The following is a 12,238-nucleotide window of genomic DNA, read 5'->3' as shown; positions in this document are numbered from 1 at the left end:
TAATTTCTATTTTTTCTCTATTTCCTCCCACTTTTACATTTTCCAACCAAAATGAATGTGATGCCAAGTCATTCCCTCACTAAATTCCCTTTCTCTATCACTCCTCTCTCTATATAATTAAAATATATATTTTATAATATTGTTTTATCTAAATTATTATGAATTAAATATTTTTAAATAAATTTATAATATTATTTAAATTTAACTTTTCCCCGATTTGGTATTTTCCAAATATATCATATTCATAATTATAAATAAATAATTAAACATATTGGTTTATTTTTCTAAATGCTTAAAATATACAATTTTTAATGGGACAACGGATTAAATATATATATATATATGTTATGAGTTTTTTTAAATAACATATATTATTTAAAAAGTAATAAGTTTGATTAGTAGATTTTTTTTTTGATAAAATAGGAAATGAAAATTTAAAATAAAAAATATTTAATATTTTAATTAATAAATTAAATAATTTGATAAAAAAAAAAGAATAAATAAAATAAGGTTTGATTTTGTTCAATTATTTAAATAACTTTAAATTTCCAACTGAACAATTCTATGACTTTTTTCATAGTTGTTTTTTATAATAAATTTTAGTTTATTCACAAAATGGTGAAGTGTGTTGATTTTAAGGAAATAGATAAATTTTTAGTAAAAAAGTTAAAATGTATTAATATATAATAATAAATATTTTATAAAATATAAAATATTTTAATACTTTGGTTAATATTAATTAAATGACTTAATTATAAGGGAGTGAATACAATAATTTTGAATAGTATTTTAACTTTTATAATAAATCAAATTGATCATATTCTTAATTTTACATCAATTTATTCATGTATCATATACATCACTTCATTTATTAAAAAAAAAAAAATTAAAATATTTTCAATTAAAAAAAATCATTGAAAAAACTTTAATCTTCAAATTACCACCTATCCATGTTATTAAAAAAAAACTGAGTTATTAATATTTTAATGTATATATAAGTTTGTTTGTTTCTTAATTAATTTTTTACTTGTAAATTTAAATTCAGTTGAAATATTAGTTTATCTGATTATTTTAACTTAGATAACTGTCTATTTAACTCTTAGGCTTTGATTGATATTAGTTTTGTTGGGTTATTTTTTGGATTTATATCAGTTTCTTATAAAAAAAAATATCTATCAAATCATTATAATTTTAAATATCAAATTACTTCATTATATTTATTCAATTAAAATATTCTTATTTTTTATTATTAATTTTTTTTTAAAGTATTTCAATTAATTAAAAATTAAAATAAATTACTTTTCATTTATCAAATAAAATATTTGTTAACAAAATTCCAAAAAGAAATGAAAAAATTCTTAATTAATTAATTATCTAAAACTTCTGTCATTTCACATGCATGCATGTAAGTGTTGGTGTGTGTGCCATTTTAGGTTTTTATAATAAATTTGAATAATAATTTATTTATTTGTATATTTAAGTTTACTATTTAAATTAGGTATAAAACTCAATGTTCTAAGCTTTAAAGGAAGAGGCAATAATGCAAACATGTGACATATGACCTATCGAAATCATTTATAATTTAATAAGCCATTTAACTAAATTTGATATATAGATTAATGATAAATAAATAAAAGCAAATAAGATTATTAATGTAAACAAGAAAACATAAAACAAATAATGGACGGCAAGGGAAAAATTAATGCACTCCTTGAGTAATTAGGAACTCCAAAAAATTTTTTACCTTCATTTGTTATTCACCCTAATCCATTTTAAATCAATTTAAATTTATCATAATACAAATATTAGATGAGTTTAAATATCTGACATGTTACCTTCAATTATTTATATTCTAATATGTTTTAAACTAATTTTAAAATTTTAAACAATTAATTTATCCTCTCCTCTAACTTGGCGTAAAAAAATGTGAATATCTTTGGCATACTTAAAAGTCAACTGGAATTAGTCGCACTTTGAAGAGTTGCGGAAAATAGCGTTCTAAAAAAAGTTTAAATAATCGAATATTTTATATTATTATTATTATTTTTAACTCACTAAGATAGTTCAATTGACAAAATTAAATTATTTTTATATGATTAAAAATTATTGGTTCGATTCTTATTTAAAACGTTTTAAGCTAAATTGGAGATCATGATAATAGGATAATACATACTTACTTTATTAAAAAATAAATTAAACAATTACTTCAGCAAAGTTAAGTATAAAATTATCACTATAACAACAATTTTAAACAAATAAATAAAAATCAAACTGATATATTTATAAAATTTATTCATATATCATGAGAATAATTAATCCAATTTAAATGAGGAGTTCAATTATTTAAATAAATCTCATATTCGATCATAATAAATCTCATATTCAATCATAATAAATCAATTTTGTTTATATGGAAAACACAAATATAAAGTTTTCAATTAAAGGGTTAAAAGATTTAGATTGATATGAACGTTTATCCTAGTAATTATGGTTTCATTTCAATTTAATTTGGCTGAATAAACACAAAAACATTATCAAACAAAAGAAACTCATTATGTCTCATTTTCTCACAAATTAAGGATAGACATTTTTCAATCAAGTTACCTGGATTTTTTAAATTTTTTATGCAAATAGACATTATTATTATTATTTTAGAAAAAGTTGGTTGAGAAGTTCTTTTTCATTTTGCTGCAAAAGGAAAATGTTTTTCTTGTAAAAGAAAAAAATGGTTGAGGTTGCTATAGTCATTTTTGTGCATTATCAATTTAATGTCTTGTCACATTTGGAGTTGGTACATCATGTAGTTGGCGCCTGCCCATGTTACTCATTAATTTTTAACTTTATTTAATTTGTACACGTGAGTGAAATTACATTTCATTATTAAAATATTAGAATAGATAATTTAAAATATTAACTTTAAATTAAAATAAGAGAATATGACAATAAAAGATGTACAAACTCTCTAAAAAAAAATAATACATGTTAACATAACAAACTAAATTGAAAACATCTATAATCTTGTTTGTGTGATTTTTTAGATGTTTTTTAATCATAAATTTTCTATTATATATTTTAATTTTTTTCAACCATCAAATTATTCATCTGTTAAATATTTATTTTATTTATATAAAATTTAAAATTTAAATATTATACTAATTCAATCAGTTAAAATTCAAATAACATATTTTTTTTATTAAATAAAATGTTTTTCATAAAATTAAATAAAAAATTCAAATAACCCAAGAACAGATCAGATCCACATGCAATAATCTTTAAAAAAAAATTAATAAAAAAAAGTTAAAATGTATTAATATATAATGATAAATTTTTTAAATATATAATATTTTAGTATTTTGGGACTTGTTGTAGAGGTTATTTAAATAATATTGAGAGGTAGAAAAATGATAAAAATGATTTTGAGGAGTTGAATTTTTATTTTTATTTTTAAAAACTAAAAGTGTATTAATATATATAAATAAAATAAAAAATAATAATTTTTAAAGTAAATTTTATTATTTTGATTAATATATTAAGTGATTTGATGGATAAGATATGGAGGGAAATGATATGTTTATTTTTTTAGTTATTTAAATAACTTAAGAACATGATTTTGATTAATTAATTGATTTATGTAATTGATAAAAATATATTAAATAAGTTTGATTATTTTTTTTAAAACAATAATCTCAACTGAACAAGTTTTAGGTGTTTTTATACTTGAATTAGATGTTTAGGTTATTGGAAAAATGTATTGGAGTTAAAAAAATATTATTAACGGAAAAAGATAAGTAATTTAAGTTTGTAAATAGTTAAATTATAATTTAAAGTTTAAATTTATGATAAGAATTTATGTTTAAGATATTAAATATCATATTTTAGAATGTCTAAATTGAAGTTTATGTAAATAATTAAATTATTAAAAATAAATAAGATGTAATAAAAATATTTTTAATCAAATAAAATAAAACAACATCAAAACCAGCGTACGAACTTTTGCAGATGGATCCTCGGATCCGACCTGTTCCTTTCCTTTGTCCATATATTCTTTTATCTAATTATGAAAATAAAATATTTATTTTAAATTTTATTTTATTTTAAATTTTATAATAATTTAAATTTAAAAATGTAAAGGTAATTTAGTAGGAAAAAATCTAACAACTATATTTTAATAACATTATATATATATATATATATATATATATATATATATATATATCTTTTTCAAATAACTCTATCACGTTAGACTAATATGTTAAAAATTAAAATAACATTATAATATATATATACAGACTAGATTCTTTTTATTTTAAATAACTCTATATCACACTACTTTCACAACTCATTTTACAATACTTTCCATCAAAATGTACTATGGTTACAGACAATAATAATAGTCTTACTTGCGAGTTTGAATCTTATATTTTTAAAAATTGTGAATGCTTTCTAAACTAAAAAAAATAATCAAATGTTACAAATTACATTTAAATAAATATAATTAACACCAATAATATATATAAATAAGTGTAATTTACAATCACAAATACAAGGAAACAAATGCCCATGATATCCATCTTATATTTTTAATATTATTTTATTCATTAGTTAAAAAATGTATTAATGATTATAATTAAGTAGAATTTTCAAAGGTGTTGTTCCCAATAAAATACAAAATAATATTTACAAAATTCTCGGATGAATTGATTAAGTTTAGAAAGAAATATATATACACCAAACAAACAGAGCCTTAGGCTTAGCCACCGGAAATTTGTTTTCTTACAGCAATAATAACAGACCCCACTAACACGTGCATAAACATAAAGGATTCAAATGCAGTACGGCGGCTAAGAAAATACTTGTAATATAGCCTTGTTTGTTTTTCATTTTCTCATGAAGAGAATCTAATTCTTATAAATCATTTCTATAAAATAATATCATTTTTATTCAAATTAATTTGCTTTTTTCTTTTAAGTTATTAGTTAAATAGTTCAAATTATCTAAGTAGTTTCATTTACCAGTCTTGATAATAGTTTTCAAACTCAAAATATATATGAATTTTCCTTGTTATTTTCAAAAGAATATACTTCAAAAATACATTTTAAAAAGTTAAAAAAATAACTGTTAGATCTTAATTTGAATTATTTAAATAACTCAAATATCATTTCACTATATTTCTCATTAATCATATTATTTAATTCTTAATTAAAATATTAAAAATAATATTTATTTTAAATTATTTTATTTATTTATATATATCAATCCCTCTAAATTTTTTTTTTATCAAAAAAAAAAAAATCATAACGTCGTCAAAGTAATAGCCCATCATTATTTTTCTATTTTAAACTATATAAATTAATTATGGCAACGTAGAAATCGATTAATTAAATTATGCACAATACAGATAATTGATTAATTAGAGATTAGCTAGTTTTGAAAAAAATATATTATTATTTAGTTTATTATTTAAATATAAATTTATTATGATAATTCAAATGACAATAATATGTATATAAATAAGAGATTAAACCTTAAGAGTTTCAATTATTTTTTTTATAATGTATTAAATGGCTGGTTTGTTAAATGATTTTAAATAATTATATATTTATATTCATACTTTATTGTTTATAAATTTAAATATTAAACAAAAAATAATATTTTTTATTTTAAATAATATAATTTTAATAGTTTGGATCTATTAAATATTAAATATTATCCCTTACACCGTCCTAAATGAGCACCACAATGAAATAAATGTTAATTTGTAAATACATTTTATTTAAATGGCACTCTAGAGCTCATTAATTTTTATTTTTTTTAACATAACAACTCACAACAATAAACCCTACCCTCGGGGTTCCATTCAAACGAATCAATCCAATTTTTATTTTATTTTTCTAAAGTTAAAAATAAAAAATAAATACTTTCATCAATTCACTACCATTTTAATATCAAATTATTTAATTCATAAATAAAATATTATTATTTTACTTTCATAAAATTAAAATTTTAAATATATATATATTTTAAATAACTAATTTTATAAAATAAAAATAGTTTAAACAAAACACAAAATATAACATTAAAAGAATAGTTTAGAAAAAGCGATAAAAAATTAGAAAACATAAATACTATTAATTCACGTTTTAAGAAAAAAGCAATAATGTTTTCTAAGGGGTAAGTAAACCGTTCAAACCGAGTTAAAACCGTTCAAACTAAACTGAATCGGCCAAATCAAATTCATTACGATATTATTTTACTAAATCGATCCCAACGATTCGGTTTGTCGATTCAACGCCAATGAAAACGCTCAAACCAACCAAATATTTAAAAAGTAATATTGAAATAAAACGGGAACAAAATTCGAACCTAAACCGACAATGTTAAATAATATATTATAATTATTAGGTCATGACATAGGTCTAAACTAATAATAATGAGATATATAATATTATGTAATTAAAGACTTGTTAGTAGATTATCAAAAGTTAATATAATTAGTAGACAAATTTAATTTCAAAATTGTTGACTCATTTTTAGTGTGATGTTTAATAAAAAAATAAAATTTAATATAATGAATTTGTATTTTAAAATTATGCTGATGATTCATTAATTATGGTACTCGGTCTCATTTATAATATTTTTCTTTGTTTATATACATGAAAATATGTCTAGATGGTTAGTGATATACATTAAAATCTTTATAAATTAATTAATAATATTGGGATCGAAATATTTTATTAATTTAAAGATATAAGTTTTATGTATGACTCATAAATTTTCAAGTCCAATTTACTAGTTATAATATATAGTAGTTAGAGATGAAAAATAAATTACAAAACAAATTTTAAGATACATTCTATCAAGGTTTAATATGAAAATTTGGCATACTTTAATTTTCATATAATATTATTATTTTTAATAATAATAAAATAATATTTTGAATTTATATTTAAAATAACTCAAAAAAATGAATTAAAATTAAATTAGGAATTAATTAAGGTAACAAAGCCACGTGCCCTGCCCATACTAGAACAATTAACGGACTGGCTTACGCCCGTTACTCAAAGGAGCTGACTGTGGACGAACGCAACAAAACCTCGCGTCCTGTTAGGCGAAACGATGTCGTTTTACTCGTTGTCTACGATCGAACGTAGGCGTCGCCGGATTTGTGATCGTCGTCGGCACGTTTCTTCCAAAAGCTCTAACTTTGTCATTTCTCCACCTTATCACCTGATTTATTCACCAACGTGTTCGTCTTATCTTGATCTACAAAACTCATATGCCACACTAGATAATAATTAGGGATAAGATTGAAAATAAACGAATTCAACTTGAAATGGGCATCTTCAACAACCTTCCTCGACTATAAATAGTACCCTATGGTTTGTAAACCAAATCATCAAAAAATTACACAACAATATGACCTGAATCAAAGATTGAAGAATCCGCCAAGAATTGTTTTTTGTCAAAACCTTCTCCGACGACTCCTACTTCGATCCAGGCTTCTAGATAGCTTCTAACACACATAAGGAGTGTTTTTCCAAGTGTTTGTATGAATCCATAACTCATATATATCAATTTGTAATTGAAAATTTTGATATTTTTGATATTTTCTTATTTAATCGGGTTTGATCTGTTCTTGAGCTTGATTATGTGATTTCTTTGTTTAGAATCATTCTATATATCATGTATGAACTTTTTGTTTAAAAATCAGAACAAATCAATCTGAATAAAAAATTTTGAAAATTTGAGTTTAAAAACTAGTTTTTTTTAAATACCGTGTTCTTGAGCTTAATTTGAATTTTTTTGATTCAATTAGTTAATATACATGTTTGTTAATGTGTTAGGATGATTTCCAAACAAATGTAACAATATTTTGATCATGTTTGATCAAATTGTGTTTTTGATTAAATCTTCAGAACTGTTTTAATGCTTGAATGATGTTCTTGTTTTGGTTGTGTTCAACTATATTCGTCATTTCAAAACCAATGGAACAAAAACCATGCCTTAAAATGGCCTAGTTTGAAAAATCCCAAAATTTGACCTATAAATGATGTTTTGAAATTTATCTTTGTAAAGATCCAATAATCGTAATTTATGTTAAAGACTTTTTCTTTTCAGGATCATATGAACTAATTATAGCTTACAGATCATGATTCCATTATCTGAATCAAAAGTTATAGACTTCTGAAATTTTGACCAAAATAAGATTACACGGCCCTAAGGGGTTAGCCTATGACCGGTAATCCTCAGTCATATTCTCAACTGGGACCGAGAAAATGAATCGGGTTAAACCTAGGACCGAGTAAATTTAGCCTCCGACCGAGGACCAGGACCGATGTTCTTCAGCTTTGACCGAGGACCAGGACCAATGTTCTTCAGCTCTAACCGAAGATTATGACTGGTGTTCTTGAGGAAGGACAGAGCCCCAAGACCGATGGTTTTAACCTAGTACTAAGGACCCGACCAAGTTTTTCAACTAAGGATCAAGTCCTCCCCTTATCCTAGGACCGATTTTTTGAACCTATGACAAAGGAACCCGACTGAGTTTTTTCAACTTAGGACTGAGCCCTCCTCTTAGTCTAGGACCGATGTTTTTAACCCTAGGGTTGATTTGTTCTTTTATCCTAGGACCGATGTTTCTATCCCCATGACCGAGCCCTAACTTGACCTAGGACTGATACACCTAACCTTAGACATAGGACCAATGACTACCTAACCTTAAGACCGAGAACCTAGACCGATAGACTTGACCTGGGACCGAGCCTCCCAAGTCTAAGACCGAGCATCCTAAATTTGGGACCGAGCCTCCCAAATCCAGGACTAAGCTCTTCAGTCTTAGTCTGGCCCACCCTAGTCTTGACCGAGCCTAGATCGACTAAATCGAACCCACACCATAGGATTCCGGTTCTAAGGCTTGTTTGGTTCAACTTTTCAAAATCCAAAATTATTTTTGTAATTTTAGAACCCGAATCCATTTTCAAATAATCCGAAAGTTTAGAAAATGACATTTTTATATTTTCGGGATATTTCCTAAACCAATATTTTGGCTAAGGCTCCGTTTGGATTTTTTTTTTAAATTCTAACACCTTTCTCTGATATTTTCAGGTTTTGTTAAATTTAATACCAGCGCAATAGGTACACCACTTTTAAATAATTTTGTACAACTATTTACGCAATTTAAACTCACCTTGTTTAGGACCCCTTGACTACTAAAATGGAATAAAATGTTAAAAATATATATTTTTTTAAATAGCCAAAGTATTTAAAAAAAAATGTCGTCCTTTGACGGGTGCAGAGGACATAGCGCGAAGCCCTTTCCCGAACGTAACTAAGACACGAACTCTTACAAAAATTTAATTTGGTATAAATACGGTTATACACGTATCATTTTATTGATTTTTATAAAATCACTTGGCATCTCTGATTTTAAATAAATAATCTCTTTTAAATTAGTCACTTTTAACTAATTGAAATCGGGTTTTGGCTAAATTATTATTTGGCCCTATATTATTAAAATTTGAACAAAAATGAATTATTTTTACATAATTAATTCCAAAGATCCCAGGCATTATTCTAAAAATCTTTTAAAATAATTTTTTCTTTTAAAAAAATTATGACACGCAAACCAAGGTTGAAAAATATTGAAATTTGAGTCACCCTGCGTTGTATTACCATGCATCATTCTCGACACGTGCTAAGCTACGAATGGGGACCCAATTCCTGAGGGTTGTAGGTACCAACGTTGTGCATTAAATATGATTAGAAATTAATTACTATAAAATGTCCATTGACTTTTTTTTAAATCGCATCAACTATGACTCATAAACTAAAAGGTGTTCAAAAATCAACCATGATCAATCAACAGCAAAAAAATGTTATGTGATATAAGTGAGATCACCAAGGATGTAATCAACAAGATTTGGTGTAGTGGTTGACAAAACTTTCAATTTGAAAGTTAATCAATGAACTATATCAAACACTCTAAAGCGATCATCAAAGTTTTTATCAGCTGACTTTGACTAAGGTGGATCTTCCAAGCGTCTTAAACTAGCCAAGTACTCGGACATGGAGAAAGTTGTTTATGAATGTTTTATCCAATATCAATAGCGTGTGAATATGACAAGAAAGCTAATCATAGAGTCGACGATTGAGGCGCTGAAGCTTTTGTATCCACATGATTTTTCAGAGAATAAACTTTCACAAGGCTAACTTGAGAAGTTCAAGTTAAGGCATGATATCAAATCATCACCGTTTCGGATAAAGTGGCTCAATCGAAACACATGACATGAAGAACAAATTGGAATCTATAAGGGGAAGAAATGAGCAATTTCCTATGAAAGATGTTTTTAATAAGAATGAAACTGGTTTGTTTTACAGGTTACAAGTAGATCATTCACTTGCAACAAAACAATTTGAAGGTAGAAAACTAAACAAGGGAAAAACTAACAATTGTTGTTTTTTGCAATGAGGATGGCTCAGAAAAAATTCCATCTATGGGTCTATTAAGGAAGCTAACCAAAATTAATATCCAACGGCCCATGAGTTAATACGCGGTGACATCAAAATGACCTGATGAAAAATATCATTTGTTCTATTTTTGTCCCTGAACTTATTTCTTTTTTAAACTTGGCCCATATTTGTTATGCCAGCTAGTAGTGGTTATAACCGTAAGAAATATACTGAGAATATATAATCAGTCACCCTCCTTACATGACTATCAAGTATTTTTTTGAATGAAAGAGCATCTACTCATCCTTTTCCTCATATTCCAATCTTCTTCAATCCTCCCTAGTCTTCATCGCTGAGGTGAAACAATCTTCTTTTCTCATCTTTTTCAAAAAAATGTAACAAGTGGTATTAGAGTCCTCGATCTTCACGATGGTTGAAACAAGACATCATCCGGATAACGATTCCCTGCGTGTATCTATAGAGTCAATGGACCAGACGATAATAAAAGTACGTAAGTGGATGGAGAGTAAAGTTAGGTCCATCGAAGAACATTTACATACCTTGGCGACTAATTATGATCGTTCGAAGGACGGTGTAGAGTCCTCACGAACAGGTCTACACACAAATTCATAGATTTTCCGATATAATTTTTGACATCATCATGATAATTACATTATTAATAATTCTTAACAGTCTAGTTTGGATATTAAATGTTTTTCGATTTCTTTAACGGTCTACACCATTAAGGTCTCCACACAAAATCACAGGTTTTTCGGTATAATTTTTGACATCGTCATGATAATTACATTATTAATAATCCTTAACGTTTTAGTTTGGGTATTAAATGTTTTCCAATTTTATTTTAATTAGATAGTCACTATAAAATTATATGGATATAAATTCATCTAGTAAGTTTATCCCTTTAAGCCGCCCGACACATATTTTTTTAATAGTCATCCACGATCTCAACATAACTCATTAGGTTAGGTTTAAATTATAAAATAAAATAAAAAATATATATTTGAAATAACTTAACAATGTAAAAACAGATGGAAAGTCATCTCCACCTTACAAACTAGAATCAAACAAGCTCTTAGCCAATGATAAGCACATTTTTTTTTATTAATTTTTATCTTAATCCAATAAAAACAAGAGATATTTTCAAATAAATGAATTCAAATTTCATATTGTCATCTCTCTACAAGAATCCAGAAACAATAAAAAAAATATCTTAGAATACTTAAGAGAGAAGACTTCCACTAGACACATCCTAGACACATCGCATCACATCACATTTTGTTATTACATGCATGGACATACCATTTAATTCATTATTATAGTAAAAAAAATATTATTTCAAACTTTTAAATATTAAATCAATCAATAATTGACGGATAATAGGAAAAAATATAATAATATGTTTTAATATAGTAAGCTAACTCAACATAACTAATTAGCATTAGAAGTATTTTTGTTCAATTAAAAAACATTCCTATCATCTAAGTTATTTTAATTGGGTAAAACAATTTAATAAATTACAAATGAAAAACATATGTACTCGTTGTTATAAATAAAATTTTAATCATTTGTGTAAAATTAATTTTAAATTACTAAAATTAAAAAAATCTATTTAATAATAAAAGTTTACATTAAACAATTAATTAAATAAAAATGAATAAAAAAATAAATAAAACATAAAAAAAATATGTACCTAAAATTTGAACTCTTAACTAAACAAAATTAATTATTTATACTTTATTACTAGCCTAAAAAATAGTTAATAAAAATA

Source organism: Impatiens glandulifera, chromosome 7 (assembly GCF_907164915.1).
Source record: "Impatiens glandulifera chromosome 7, dImpGla2.1, whole genome shotgun sequence".
Lineage (NCBI taxonomy): Eukaryota > Viridiplantae > Streptophyta > Magnoliopsida > Ericales > Balsaminaceae > Impatiens > Impatiens glandulifera.
Note: the sequence above shows the minus strand (reverse complement) of the source record.